The sequence below is a fragment of the Culex pipiens genome, chromosome 1, assembly GCF_016801865.2.
Source record: "Culex pipiens pallens isolate TS chromosome 1, TS_CPP_V2, whole genome shotgun sequence".
NCBI lineage: Eukaryota > Metazoa > Arthropoda > Insecta > Diptera > Culicidae > Culex > Culex pipiens.
In genome coordinates this window covers 65,757,237-65,772,871 of record NC_068937.1, presented here as the reverse complement: position 1 = coordinate 65,772,871, position 15,635 = coordinate 65,757,237, and the positions used below count along the sequence as shown (strand labels likewise).

General features: G+C 38.4%; 1 long non-coding RNA gene across 1 annotated transcript; it reads right to left on the bottom strand.

Annotated features, from left to right (window-relative positions):
• Positions 1-3,652: 3,652 nt before the first annotated feature.
• On the bottom strand, positions 3,653-5,037 carry LOC128092596 (uncharacterized). Its single transcript, XR_008211913.1, has 2 exons — positions 3,942-5,037; positions 3,653-3,881 (listed from the first exon to the last, which is right to left on the bottom strand). It is a non-coding gene; the product is annotated as an uncharacterized LOC128092596 (long non-coding RNA).
• Between the last annotated feature and the right edge of the window lie 10,598 nt (positions 5,038-15,635).

The following is a 15,635-nucleotide window of genomic DNA, read 5'->3' as shown; positions in this document are numbered from 1 at the left end:
TTACGATTTACGTGCGGAAAAAAGTTTCCAGTGCCGAAACAAAACCGTTTGCTACAAAATTACAGTGTTTGCAAGTACCGCCTAGCGTTTGACAAAGTTTTTTGAACATTTGTTTTCCCTCCTGCAAAGTGAGGTGATGTGATAAGTGTGTGTGTGTGTGTGTGTGTGTGTGTGTGTGTGTGTGTGTGTGTGTGTGTGTGTGTGTGTGTGTGTGTGTGTGTTTTGAAACGCCAGAGCCAATAATGTCCGGTAGCAGTACTATCACCAGTTCGACATGGCAAAGAAACGCTCGAGTGACGAGATCTGCGATGTCTGCGACCGCGGTGCGCCACCCGGGTCCAACGGAAAGCGAAAGCCAAAAAAGATTACCTGGATCGGGTGCGATGCATGCCCGCGCTGATTCTACCTACTATGTGTGAGAATCAGCGACTTGCAGATGGAGGAAATCGACGACTACCGAATCCTGCGCGTTACGTGGTTGTCTCATCCCGAAACCTCAACCCGTGGTGACCGCTTCCGCAGAGGTCAGTGAGCCGGAAAGGATGATCTACGTCCGTGATGAAAGAACTCCTTACATAACACATCAAATTAAGCAGACCACCCTCTCACTTCCGAGTCCATCCGTCGTGCCTGCGCCTCTCTCAAAGGTTCTACCAGCTGCGGCCCAGACGGCATCCCCGCGTTTATGCTTAAAAAGTGTTGCGATGCACTCGGAGAACCATTGGCTCAACTCTTCAACACTTCGCTTGCTACTGGAGTTTTCCCGTGTTGCTGGAAGAAGTCCTTTGTTTTCCCAGTCCACAAGAAGGGCCCAAAACGTGATGTCCGGAACTATCGCAGAATTGCTGCCCTCTGCGCAGTCAGCAAGCTGTTCGAAGTAATCGTGCTGGATTTCATTAAGTTCAACTGCTGTGACTATGTCGCCCTGGAACAGCACGGCTTCATGGCGAAACGTTCCACCAACTCCAACTTGGTCTCCTACTCGTCCTTCATTCTTCGAACCATGCAGCAACGGAAGCAGATCGATGCCATCTATACGGACCTTTCAGCGGCTTCCGACAAGCTGAACCACCGCATTGCCGTTGCGAAACTGGAACGCCTAGGCTTTGGAGGGCCCATGCTCGATTGGCTACGCTCCTATCACACTGGTCGTGAAATGAGCGTTAAAATCGGTGACGTGATTTCCGCTGCTTTCTCTGTTTTTTTCAGGCATTCCGCAAGGAAGCCATCTGGGCCCTCTGATCTTCCTCCTCTACATGAACGACGTGCATCATCTTTTTGGCTGTCACAAACTGTCGTATGCGGATGACATCAAGCTGTTCACCGTTGTCGAGAATGATGCCGACTGCCAGTTTCTTCAGGAGCAGCTCGACCGGTTCGCCAACTGGTGCTCCGAAAACAGGATGGTTATGAACGCTTCCAAGTGCTCGGTTATCTCTTTCACACGCAAACGCAACACAATTTCTTTTCACTACACACTTTCAAACACCACCATACCTAGGACCTCCTGTGTAAAAGATTTAGGTGTGATGCTGGATAGCAAAATGACGTTTGCTGACCACATTACGTATACAGTCTCCAAGGCTTCCAAAACTCATGGCTTCATCTTTAGGATAGCTAAAAACTTCCGGGATTTAGGCTGTCTCAAAGCTCTTTATTGTTCGTTGGTCCGCTCTACTTTGGAGTACTGTTGTATTGTTTGGGCTCCCTTCTACCAGAACGCGATTCAACGCGTGGAGTCGGTCCAGCGGAAGTTCGTTACACTGAAAATACGCCACCCTTTTTTCCAAGTGCCCAAACACTTGAATGATTCAATTAAGCCGCATCTTAGATCTAATTCGTTTGTGTTTCAATTTCAATCCAATCCATTATTAAATTCAAGTGTTTTGGCGATTGACTTTTTGGTATTTTTTGACACCTTATTTTCATTCGGGTGGCACAAAAATTACAAGTGTTTTGCTCATGAATTTGCCCCACTGTGTTGAACTATTCAAAGTGGTGAGGAAAACACTTGAAATTGATCTTGTTTTGATTTGAAATGCAGGTACGCGACAGCTTCATGAGACTTTGCTTTGTTTCCTCATTTGAAAGTTTTGGCCGTCCGGTGTGTTCGTTTTTCGCAGACCGCGTGAGTTCGCTGCCGCCATGTTCCAGTCCAGTAAATTGGTTTGTGACCGTGAAGATGAGCATCGCCATACAAGACTACGTCCTCGGGCTCGGGCTCCGTATAGCCAGCGGTAGGGCTTGGTCTCCTGGATTCCCGTATAGAAGCCAACTTTTGTGATGAAGTTCCTTTCCAGACTAATTGGTGAGTTGGGAGAGAATTTTGGTTGTGGGGTTTTGTTTTGATTTTTGGATTTATTTTGTATGATTCACAGGAAGGATGCGAAAGAGCTGCAGATGCCGTACCAGGAAGTGGTGCCAGTGAGAAGCAAGATTCGGATGCAGGGGCCAAGCTATGTCATTCGGATGGTCAAGGCACAGTTCGAGTCGATCGAATCACCGCGGTTCCACCAAAGAGAATTCCGCATCAACAAGAAGATTCTCCAGTGGCCTCCATCTCCGCCGGCACCGGTGCTTCACTCGCCGACGCTGAGGAACCTCCCAGGAAGCAGTGTTGGTGGCGGGACACCCGGATGAAAAAAATTACAAAATTTTTACACACCAAGTTGTTCTTGAAGTTAGAAAATAAAAGCAGCCAAAAAAAAATAATTGCGCAACATCTTCTTTATTTGCATTTGCATTGATTATAGAAAGAAAAGCTATTTAAAACCAATAAATATAATATAGTATTTCATGTGACGCAACACGTCAAATTCAAGTGTTTTGCTATTGAATTGACAGTATATTTTGGTGCCCAAAATTCAAGTGTTTTGCGATTGATATTTGAGTGCTCTGTACAGCAGGGTCAGATCATGTGTAGAACACTTCGATAAGCCGTGGGATTTTTGCTCAGTGTAAGTACGCGCAACGCACTATGGGCCATCTCCATACAAACAGGCGGCCAAATTATTTTTTTGCTTTTTAAATGTTTTTTTCATACAAATTTGGGTAATTGTATGGTATTGAAATGATATACGTCCATTTTTATGACTTTTCATGTTTTTCAATAGTTGATTGTTTATTATTAATATCACACAAAGAAAAATTACTCTAAATTTAAAAAGATCGTTCGTTGGATTAAAAGTTCGCGTTGGTGAATATTCGTAGAAAGTTCAAACTTTTCCATTTAAAAGTTGGGAAGTTTTTGATACTACTATGCATTTATGGAACAAAATCGTTGTATTGGTAAAAGTATTTTACTTTTAATTGGAAAAGAAACCTTTTATGGCAAGAATACACAACATTTAGCACTACAGGGATAATTTCAGAAAAATGTGCTTGGTTTTTTACATTTATTTAAAAAAATTAAACTGTATGTTAAAAAAAACATTTTTTATTGTATTTAACGCTTCTCCACTAGCTTCTGCTCAAGGTAGGCCAATATCCGAGTCCAAGCTGTACCGATTCATACGGTACGCCACCGGTCACTTCCGAATACCCCAGGACGGTTCCGGATGAAGGTTTCGACGCGCGACAGCAGTGTAACACGATGGTCACGTTTCCGGCCTCAATCAGGATAGTCTTGGAGGAGCTGGCCGTTGATTCGGGAAGGGTGGTCGACGTTTTCCGGCTGGAAAGTAAAGTGCCTGAACGGGGAGTTCCCGATCCTGGAAGCGCATCCGGAACATGGAGTTGATGAGGCCCTCGGAACGGAATTCGGTTTTGAGCACGTAATCCTACTTTGGGAATGACACAGATTTTTTTTTTTGGCTCACTGTCCAGGTTCATTCGGCTGAAGCTGCGCCGTCGCGAGGTGAGTGTTTGTGGGCGGGATGTTGCTAAAAGAGATGGAAAGTAAGTGAAGTTGGCTAGCCACTGCACACATTCTCAATACTCACCGGTGCTGTAAACCGGCACCGAGTGCAACATCTGCGCTGACCACCTCCGATTTTGTAGCTTTTCGTCGGAGGCCCATCGTGAAAATAAACTTTCGCGTACTTGTCCAAAAACCGGAAGTTAATCTTCTTCAACGCAATCTCGTTGTTCACGCAACGCTTCGGCAGCGCCATCTCCTCGATGATCTCGCCCCAGTCCTCGCGGGAATTGACCTTCAATCACCAATCCCGGGCCACCACCACCGAATACAACCGGTGCGAATCCACATTCCTACCTCTCATCCTACAAAAACAAACAAAATCAATCACAAACCCCCCAAAACACCCAAGCTTCCTTCTTACGCATTCCGGCCGAGGAACAGCTGCAGTTCCTGCAAGAAGCTGGCCTTGTCCTTTTCGAGCACTCGACCTCGTCCCGCTCCTGCACCACCCTTCTTCGAAGGCGTTCCGCTGCTGCTGTTTGGCTCACGAAGGTTTCCGCGTCCGAGTCCTGGCTGCTTCCGCGGTCGGCTTTGCTTTGCGTCCTAGACACACCAGCACCACCGGACCCACCAAAGTGTTTGTTTACATTTGCGACTTAGGCGTACACGGTTACACGAGAACGTCAAAATGAAAGAAATTTTACAGTCGAGTTAAAAGGAAAAACTTTTAAATCAGTGAGCAACGAGATTTTCAAAAACTGTAGCAGTAAATGTTTTCATTTTCAAAACAAGAAAAAAAAATATTAATGTAGCAAATTTTAACAACTTTTTAATTCGAAAGTAAGTTACTTTTGTCATTACCGTAATATTTTTTTGTGTGTAGTCTTTTCATACATTTGCAAGTGCAACAGAATTGCGTATATATTGTATTGCAAGTTTATATTATTAAATTATGGATAAGCTAATACATCCCCACTTTAAGGACACAACCCCTCCCTCCTCTTTTTTTCACCCCCCCCCCTCCCCTCCTCCCCTCCAACAAAATTTTTTTAAGCGTAATAAATTCATTTTTAGTCAAATATTTATTATTTACTGCTGTGTGTTTCTTTTTGTGAGTCCATGCCATATAACTTGAGACCCCCCCCCCCCCCTCCACCCTTACGGGCATAAATTGCGAAAATTTTAATTGTGAAATCAAATAACAAATAACAAAAATTAATTTTATTCAAAATATTAATTATGAAGTAAATCGATAAAATACAAAACATATTCTAACTAATCCTAATGTTCTTGTTCATCAAAATTCATTTGATTATAGAGTTTCTGACGGCTTCAGGATATGTTAAAGGTACTCTTATGATGTTTTGTACTAACCAACATAGAACTTAAATGTGGATCAGTTTCATGGATTGATCGCAGAAATTCATCATGCTAAGTCAACATTTGCTGAATACTTTTTTCGGTATCAAACTGAAATTTTCCAGTTTCGCTTGAGAAACTTCGGTACGAATATCTTATTTTCAGTGTTGGAATTCGAGCGAGAAGAAGGAAAGCATTTCTCGCTCGCGAACGAGGGAGAGAACTTGTAGTACTTTTCTCTTCTCGCTCGCGCTCGCATTTTCGTTCGCGTTCTCGCTCTCGCAATCCGTTCGTCCCAAGCTAGCAATTTGTTTATCAGGCTTATGAATACGGACCAGGCGATGCACACTGGGAAAAAAGGGACCCGTAGCCCCATGAATTAGATGCCGCTGAAATTTTAACTTGGAAATATATGTTTATTATGTAAAAAAAATCCGGGGAATCGAATGGTGATGGTTTCGTCTGCCGGAGATAATGGGAAAGGGTCCATTTTGCCCAAATATCCCCTAAAATGCAACCTTTTTATATTATATGCTACATTACGAGAAATACCGCAGGTTTTTAGACTTCAAAATAAGTGAACTTTATGTAAAAAACTATGACAAATCGATTGGTGAAGGTTTCATGTGCCGGAGACACCGAGAAAGGTCTTATTTTGCCTCAATTAACCCTATATTCGATTTTTCTTGTAATTTGCTCCACATCATAAAATGCCGCAGTTTTCCAGACTTCAAAATAAGTGAACTTTATGTAAAAAACCATGACAAATCGATTGGTGAAGGTTTCACGTGCCGGAGATAATGGGAAAGGGTCCATTTTGCCCCAATTATCCGTATATTCGATTTTTTCATGTAATTTGCTCCACATCGTAAAGTGCCGCAGTTTTTTAGACTTCAAAATAAGTGAACTTTATGTAAAAAACCATGACAAATCGATTGGTGAAAGTTTTTATGCACCGGAGACACCAGAAATAGGTCCGTTTGCCCCAAATGTCCCTTATATGGAAAAATGTGCATTTCCTAACATTATTCATCAATAAAGAAATCGATGGTGTTCGAACGAAAGTTGGTATCGGACATTTTCGGGTCCGACCAGGTCAGCGATAGCCTCATTATGTCCAATAAATTGGCTTCAGGAGTCGTTTTACGAGCGAGGTGAGTCCGAGCTTGTTTGTAACGTTCGTGTGTATGCTCGCCTGGTTGCTCATCATAGAAGCACAACGGGTAAGGCTGCAATGTTTAATATTTTTAGAATAAGTGATTTTTTCAAACTACATAACACTTGCAAATTAGATTAAAAAATCGAATATAGGGTTATTTGGGGCAAAATTAGACCTTTCCCGGTGTCTCCGGCACGCGAAACCTTCACCAATCGATTTGTCATGGTTTTTTACAAAAATTTCACTTATTTTGAAGTCTGAAAAACTGCGGCACTTTACGATGTGGAGCAAATTACATGAAAAATTGAATATAGGGTTAATTGAGGCAAAATAAGACCTTTCTCGGTGTCTCCGACACGTGAAACCTTCACCGATCGATTTGTCATGGTTTTTTACATAAAGTTCACTTATTTTGAAGTCTGGAAAACTGCAGCACTTTACGATGTGAAGCAAATTACATGAAAAATTCGAATATAGGGTTAATTGGGGCAACATGAGACCTTTCTCGGTGTCTCCGGCACGCGAAACCTTCACCAATCGATTTGTCATGGTTTTTTACATAAAGTTCACTTATTTTGAAGTCTGAAAAACTGCGGCACTTTACGATGTGGAGCAAATTACATGAAAAATCGAATATAGGGTTAATTGGGGCAAAATGAGACCTTTCTCGGTGTCTCCGGCACGTGAAACCTTCACCAATCGATTTGTCATGGTTTTTTACATAAAGTTCACTTATTTTGAAGTCTAAAAAACTGCGGCACTTTACGATGTAAAGCAAATTACATGAAAAAATCGAATATAGGGTTAATTGGGGCAAAATGAGACCTTTCTCGTTGTCTCCGGCACGTGAAACCTTCACCAATCGATTTGTCATAGTTTTTTACATAAAGTTCACTTATTTTGAAGTCTGAAAAACTGCGGCACTTTACGATGTGGAGCAAATTACATGAAAAAATCGAATATAGGGTTAATTGGGGCAACATGAGACCTTTCTCGGTGTCTCCGGCACGTGAAACCTTCACCAATCGATTTGTCATGGTTTTTTACATAAAGTTCACTTATTTTGAAGTCTGAAAAACTGCGGCACTTTACGATGTGGAGCAAATTACATGAAAAAATCGAATATAGGGTTAATTGGGGCAAAATGAGACCTTTCTCGGTGTCTCCGGCACGTGAAACCTTCACCAATCGATTTGTCATAGTTTTTTACATAAAGTTCACTTATTTTGAAGTCTGAAAAACTGCGGCACTTTACGATGTGGAGCAAATTACATGAAAAAATCGAATATAGGGTTAATTGGGGCAACATGAGACCTTTCTCGGTGTCTCCGGCACGTGAAACCTTCACCAATCGATTTGTCATGGTTTTTTACATAAAGTTCACTTATTTTGAAGTCTGAAAAACTGCGGCACTTTACGATGTGGAGCAAATTACATGAAAAAATCGAATATAGGGTTAATTGGGGCAAAATGAGACCTTTCTCGGTGTCTCCGGCACGTGAAACCTTCACCAATCGATTTGTCATGGTTTTTTACATAAAGTAATGTAGCATATAATATAAAAAGGTTGCATTTTAGGGGATATTTGGGCAAAATGGACCCTTTCCCATTATCTCCGGCAGACGAAACCATCACCATTCGATTCCCCGGATTTTTTTACATAATAAACATATATTTCCAAGTTAAAATTTCAGCGGCATCTAATTCATGGGGCTACGGGTCCCTTTTTTCCCAGTGTGCAGCGTCAGTGTTTATTTGGTCGAAGTGTACTAATTCATTGGCAGATCTGGTTCTAGTTGTAATGTACGACAAGACTACTGACGGACGTGACAGGACGAGGGCCCAATTTAGAGGTTTCGACATCAACGATGTGCGGCTGGATCACCCTCCCAAAAAAAAAAAAACTACCATGGTTAGGTTTTCAGTGTATAAAAAAGACTTCGCCAAAAAATAATGTATATGTGGACAGAAGAAGAATAAAGGGATAGTTTGCACGTCCTTTCAAGAAGTTTTGCTTAACAAAAGGAAAGAATCGTGGAAAATATGCTATGTTCAAAAATATTTTCGATTAATTTGAAAATTCTGACCAAATTCTGACTCTAATTGTCGATGAAACGGATTTGGTTGGAGTAAGTATTTATACGAACTTTTGGTTTTGACATAACCGTGTAAGTAAACTCCGACACTTTTGATATTTTCCGTAATAACTTTTCAATAGGTGGAAACCTTGAATGTAAACAAACAGTCTTTCCATTTTGCACTAGTGACAGTTCACATTGAGTGTGAGTGGGGTAGGCTAATTGCTCACATCCAACGTTTCGCCTTATTGAAAATTTATTCCGATTCTCGTCCCGCACGTGTGGATAAATCGGACCGCGCACTGGACTCACAATACAGAGGTCGCCGGTTCGAATCCCGCGGGCGCTCTAAAATTCTATGTGTAAATATGGGTATTCGACGCCGTCGCTCCGTTTTTTTCTCTCCAAAAATAGAATAAAAATAATAATAAACATTGAGAAGAAGTGCTCAAAAACCAAAAATCGTCTCGAGCGCTGCCTTACAGGGTAGGAATCTGTTGTCGGTCGTGGACATTCCCACTGCGGGCATCTGGCGATAGATTATTGGAGCAAACTCGTATCCGGCCATTCAACAGTACGAAAGAACACATTGGTTAGCTCATCTTGGCCTCCAAGCTCTGTACATCGGTTCTCTAATCAAAACAAAAACAGTTTACCGGGCCGCTGGCCAACCTTTGACATCGTGCTGAAGTATCTAAAAAATGTCGGAAGCTCCAGCGGCATGACCGCCGTTAAAGATCCGGCCTATGAACCCGCTGCCAGGAGGATGCTACCACTTGAAACCTTTCAAATGTACGGCAGTGTTGGGTGCTCGAATGTAATGCCGGAAACTTGGTTAACTTCAGCTTTAAAACTTGCTACAGGTACAGATCCGGGTCTTACAGGCCGCTAGAGTCCGGGCCCAGCATAACAAGTCTAGTTCTTCCTTGGTGCATCTTCCAGAACGATTGATTTGGTGCAGATCGTTCTGACGACGAAAAAATAAACAACAATAGATGCAGTCCTTGCGAACCCTGGAGAGCCAGGAAAAAAAAATACTCAGATTATTGTTTGTTTACTTTTGTAAACATTCTTGCAACAAACCTGAATTATTGGGGTTTCTGTTAAAATCCAGCATTTGAAGTGAAAACAATAACACCCCACTGCGCACCATACATTAAACTGATTTGTTTGTGCTTGAGCTGTCATTCGCAATGCAAGCATAAAATTTAAATTTCAATGCTGTTTAAGTTTACATTTTGAAAAATGTACATCAAAAGTTCATTTACATGCTCTTTATATTTTATAATTCTTGATTTGCCAAAACAAAAAGTTGTATTTACATGCGATTCATAGTTTACATTGAATCTGATTTTACATGAAGGTTGATTAAATGCTAAACACCGTTTTAAGTTGAATTTCTAATTTACATTGTGCAGATAGTTTTTTTTTAATTTTTTCTATCTTTTGTTAAATCCTTAATTAAAAGCAATTAGAGTTTCCAAATGAACTATGAAATAACTCACAGCTGAAAGGAACCCCAAAACTCTGTTATGTACTTAAAGGAACTAATTGTATCATGATTATCCGCCAATAAAACCTGAATTGAAACTAATTTACATTGACCATGTTTACGTTCAAAACATGGTTTCAGTGTTGAGTAAATTTACATTTTTTTTCTGTGTAGAATAAATAGATTATTACAAAATTTGTGTGTACAAATATCAGCCGTCTGCTCTGATTTAGCTTGGATTTAGCTGATACAACCGAAATTTTTGCAGGTTTGAGATTATTAAGGGTAATTAGATTTTTATGAATAAACATTGCCTTAACCAAACATTAACCAGTTGCATGAATACCAAAACATGTTAATTACTCGAAATTGCTACAAATTACTTTGTAGAGTTTCAGGGGAAATATTTTTCATGAGTAGGAAAGTTTATTTTTTAGATTTTGCCTTTCTTACTAAAGAAAGGTATAGGTTTTACTTTAAGGCAGGACGTCATTTCCATCTTCGTAAATATGTCGATTCAGCATTAATTTTAATCGGAAAAATCGACAAAAAATCACACTGCATCGATTTTCGACGCTCTATCGATTCACCTTGACAGAACTCGTCTATCTCCAACCCTCGAATTTTGAGAAAATAAATTCCGTGGAGGTCGAGTAATGTTCGTATGTGGTAAAATTTTGCAAAATTTTGTGTCGCGCCGTTCTCAGCTCCCATATATCCGATTTCGATTCTTCTAAATGCAGATGAAAGCTAGTGTGCTGAACCTGGGCGAGTTGTCGCGCAACTTTCGAAATATCCATCTGTTTTCGGATGCGGCCAGACTTTTCAACAAAATACACAGTTTTCAAAAGAAAATATGGTCAATTTTTTTCATTTTCATATCTTTTATTTATATCAAAAATGCAGTGCATTTTTCGAGCCCTACAGCCTCCCAAATTTTCATCCAGATTCATAATATGGTTCTGGAGTTAGAGCCGTTTGATTAACCTACCATAAGAAAAAAAATCCCTAAAAAAAGGTAAAAGCCCTCCTGGTGACCTTCGCCAACATTTTTCATTTCTGATTTTATTCGAAATTTCTTGCTACATTCATAGTACAGACCATGAGTGAGCATCTGAAACAACATCGATCATCGACATCGATCGGCAATCCCGATCAATTTTTAGAACGATTTACTTTTTGCTTTTCTTACTAAAGAAAGGTATAGGTTTTACTTTAAAGTACGGTATGCTGATCGGAAGGAACGCGGTCAAGAAATGTTGCGTGTTCTTTTCGTGACCCCCCCAAGAAAAGTTGACAGTTCGGTATGAGCGCGATTGACGGTGTGCGCGCTTGAGGTTCTTTCGAGGAAAAAATAAAAAGATTAAAAATATTCAAAACTTTAAATTAAATAGATTAAAAATGTTTATTCTAAAACTTATAACAACAATTATGAACAAAATAAAGAAATCAATAAATAAAAGCAAATTTAGAAATTCTTAAATTCTAAAACAAGAAAAACTGAAATTAAAAAAATATGTAATTATGAAATAAGGAAATTAAAAAACTATGTAATTATGAAATAAGGAAATTAAAAAATTAGGAAATTAGGAAACAAGGGAATTAGGAAATTTGGAAATTATGATATTAGCAAATTAGTAAAATAAAGAAAATAAGAAAATCATGAAATTATGAAACAAGGAAATTAAGAAATTAGAAAATTAATATGTAAGGAAATTAGGATGTTAGGAAGTTACGAAGTTAGGAAATTAGGAAATAAGGAAATTCGGAAACTAGGAAATTAGGAAGTTAGGAAATGTTGAAGTTATAAAATACGGCTGGTACAATTGTTTAATTTTTTTCTGGAATTATAAAATTTTTAAATCCTTAAATTCTTAAATTCTTAAATTCTTAAATTCTTACATTCTTACATTCTTAAATTCTTAAATTCTTAAATTCTTAAATTCTTAAATTCTTAAATTCTTAAATTCTTAAATTCTTAAATTCTTAAATTCCTAAATTCCTAAATTCCTAAATTCCTAAATTCCTAAATTCCTAAATTCCTAAATTCCTAAAATCCTAAATTCCTAAATTCCTAAATTCCTAAATTCCTAAATTCCTAAATTCTTAAATTTTAAATTTTTTTTATTCCTAAATTTTTACATTTTTTGAATTTCTTATTTTTTTTCAATTATTCCTAAATTTTCATTCTACATTTTTTAATTTTGGAAGAAGTTATTGTTATTGATTGTTATAATTTCGAGGTTTTTGTAAATTTGTATTTACGAATTTCTATATTTCCGATTTTTAAAACTTTTGGAATTTCGACTTGTACATTCGTTTCGAATTTTAACATTTTTGATCTATGGAATTTATAAAAACGTTAAAAATTAAAATTATTATTCAATTCTGCATATTTTCAATTTTGATTTTCCAAATTTCAGATTTTTGTTGAAATTTTCTTTATTATTATTATGTATTTAAAATGTTATTTAAATTTCTGAAATGTTTGTTTTTTTCACATTTTTGAATTTGTTGTTTGGTTGGATTTCAAAATTTCAGATTATTATTGTATTTTCAGTAAGAACATATATATTTGTATGATTATTGTCAAGTTTAATTTCACTCTGATTTACTTCATTTTGGTCCCGCGAGTGTGGATAAATCGGACAGTGCAGGGGACTCATAATCCAGAGGTAGCTGGTTGGTACTAGCAATAAATTGTTGGTGACACGATGGCCGACATCTATAAAGACAACTTCTTTTTTTACTCCATTTCGACCGAAACTAAATCTTTCCTTTTAGTTTCAATATTCTGCTTTTTGAGATTCGGCGGGAATTTTAAATATTATTATCTCCAATACAAAATTATTAAAACGTTTGTAATTATCAGTCGCATTCAAAAAGAAAAATTACAATTCTTTGATTTTTTCATCAAAACATATTATAAACAAGCACCGCGCGAAGAAACGTCAAACGCAATCTTTCCGTTTCTGTTACTTTTCAGCTGCGTACCACTTAAGAAAAATCTTTTCGTGACCCTTTCCTTGACCGTTTCTTGGGCGTTTTTTTGTATGGAGTTTTGCGTTCCTTCCCATCTGCGTATCAGCCTTAAGGCAGGACGTCATTTCCATTTTCGTAAATATGTCGATTCAGCATGAATTTTAATCGGAAAAATCGACAAAAAATCACACTGCATCGATTTTCGACGCTTCGTCGCCAAGTCGACAAGTTGTCAAGTTGAGCTTCGAATACTGGCGCGAGAATGCTGGCGCATATATTTTGTGGCTCGACTTATACTCATTTTGTAGTGTTTCCTTGAATATGTAAGATATCGTAGCTTTTCGGTTTCTTTTGCCCTGTCCGTTTTTGCATAACTGTCCAATGTTTATGCAAAAACCTTTGTGACATAGGACATTCATCCGGCTACAATCATTTTGTTTCCCGTGCGCTCCTAAAATCGCCTAAATGTAGACTTAATTTTTTCGTGATTTCGCAGGTTTATTTAACAGGGTTCATTAGATAGGATAATAAGAGCTTTCTAAGCTTTTCATCGTTTATATCGTTTTCAAAGTGTTCAATGCTGGCGACTCCAATGGCTTTCTTCCTAAGGTTCTCGCGATTGAGTGTGTAGTGGTGCGGTTGTTAAAAATAGCTATATCAGTCACACAAAAGGGCTCGTACCGAAACTAGAAAACAAAAAAACGCGGTGTGCGTTGTTGGGAAGCTTGCTATGAACGCGGTGTGCGTTGTTGGGAAGCTTGCTATGATCGCGTTTGTCATAAACGCTTGTTTGATTAGAAACGTACAAACATATTGTACGATTAAACATATTCTTTTGGTGAAAATTGTGTTTTTTATTTCTTTTGGAAATCATATCATTCATAATACTCATAATATCATCATAATACATTGCTTTCATCATAAGACTTTCTTTTGTGCTGACGTTATAAATAAACAAAGTCGATGTTATTAATTGAAAGAAGTTCTACCATTGTTATATTCTTTAGTAAGAAAAGCTCTTTCTCACCCCAGGTGGGATTAAATCGGGTTTTTATGTATGAAATGATCAAGTAATCAGCAATGTAATCAAAGTCTTATCAGTTTTAAAAACGTTTTACAAGTATCTTGAGTTTTGCTGAAATAGATTGTAATGGAGGCTTCTGTTTGATTTTTTGTTGAAATTAATAGGTTTTTTTTATTTTTGTTCAACCAAAAAAATGTTTGTGAATGTGTTTTCAACGTAATCAGTAGAAACACGAATTTTATTGCTTTTTTTTTTGTGCCCAAATAGGGCTTTTGGGTTTGATATTACCTCGCCCGTCCTTAAGACTAACTTTTGTGATGTATCCCTGTTTACTCTACACAGTTAGCCGGTTACTCGTACCCATTGATAGGGGTAGTGTTGAGGCGACTGGACATGCGACCCCTTCCTGAGCCTACGCCGCTGGACTCGCACTTGGCAGCTTTGAGCTTCCACCTTGCGACTGTCAACACAGCGCAACGCAAGAAGTGAGAGTTGTCATTCTTGTTGAATAAAGTTATTCTTGTTTTGTGAGTAGAAGAATCCTCATGTGTTTTTTATTTGTTTTTTATCCGTCTTGTTTGTCCTTTTAATTTGCTTAATTAAATCCCTCGACCCGCGTTTCGACCACCCTGCGGGTGTCGTAAGGGGTTGTAAAAGTGGCGACGAGTCCGGAAAGTGACCCACGCGGAGGAGGAAAAGCAGCGGAATGGAAGGAGTTCCGGATCAAGCCATCCTTGATGCCGGTCAGAACCAGCAGACGGCGGACGTGCAGCAGGCACCGTTTCACTATGGTACATTGGGTGGCCAAGTTTCAAAAAAGTGACCTTCTCCAAATATTTTTTGGTATTTTTTTCTCGAAAGTAAACATTCTAACTAAGAAAAATCCAAATTTTCAAAGCTGTAAGTTTGTTCGTTACGGAGATACGCAAGCTGAAAGTCAAAAAATGGAGTAAAAAACTAGGATTTTTCGTAAAAAAGGCTGATTGTTTAATTTTAACATAGCTCAGCCATTTTAAATATTTTATTAGGACAATTATACATCATTGGAAAGGTAATGAGATAAGCTTTTAAACTATTGACAGATAAAATGTTATTTCCAAACCAAAAACTGAAGTTTTCATCGTATAACTGGAGCATTTTTTTGACAAAACTTATTTTTTTGTGTTTGTTAATCGAGTACTTTTTTTGCTAACCGATGCTAAACATGAAACTAAGATCACTTAAAAGATTGGATCATAATCTAACATTGCTGAAATTTCCAGCCTGCGATTTTTTGCTTTTTGGAGATATGCCATTTTGAACATTTACGTTTTATCAAAATTTGCTGCAATCTACATATGCGCCCGTTTATTTCACTTGCTTTGCTACCTACTTCGTGGGCATCGTCGCTTCAAAAATCAATACCTGGTTTCAAGAAGTTCGAAATGACTTTATTGGAATTTTCTGTTGCCTACATTTAAAATTGAGTACCTTAGTCAAAATAAGGTATTCGTACCGAAGTTTCTCAAGCGAAATTGGAGAATCTCAGTTTGATACCGAAAAAGTATTCAGCAAAATATTGACATAGCATGATGAATTTCTGCGATCAATCCATGAAACTGATCCACATTTAAGTTCTATGTTGATTAGTACAAAACATCATAAAAAGTACCTTTAACATATCCTGAAGCCGTCAGAAACTC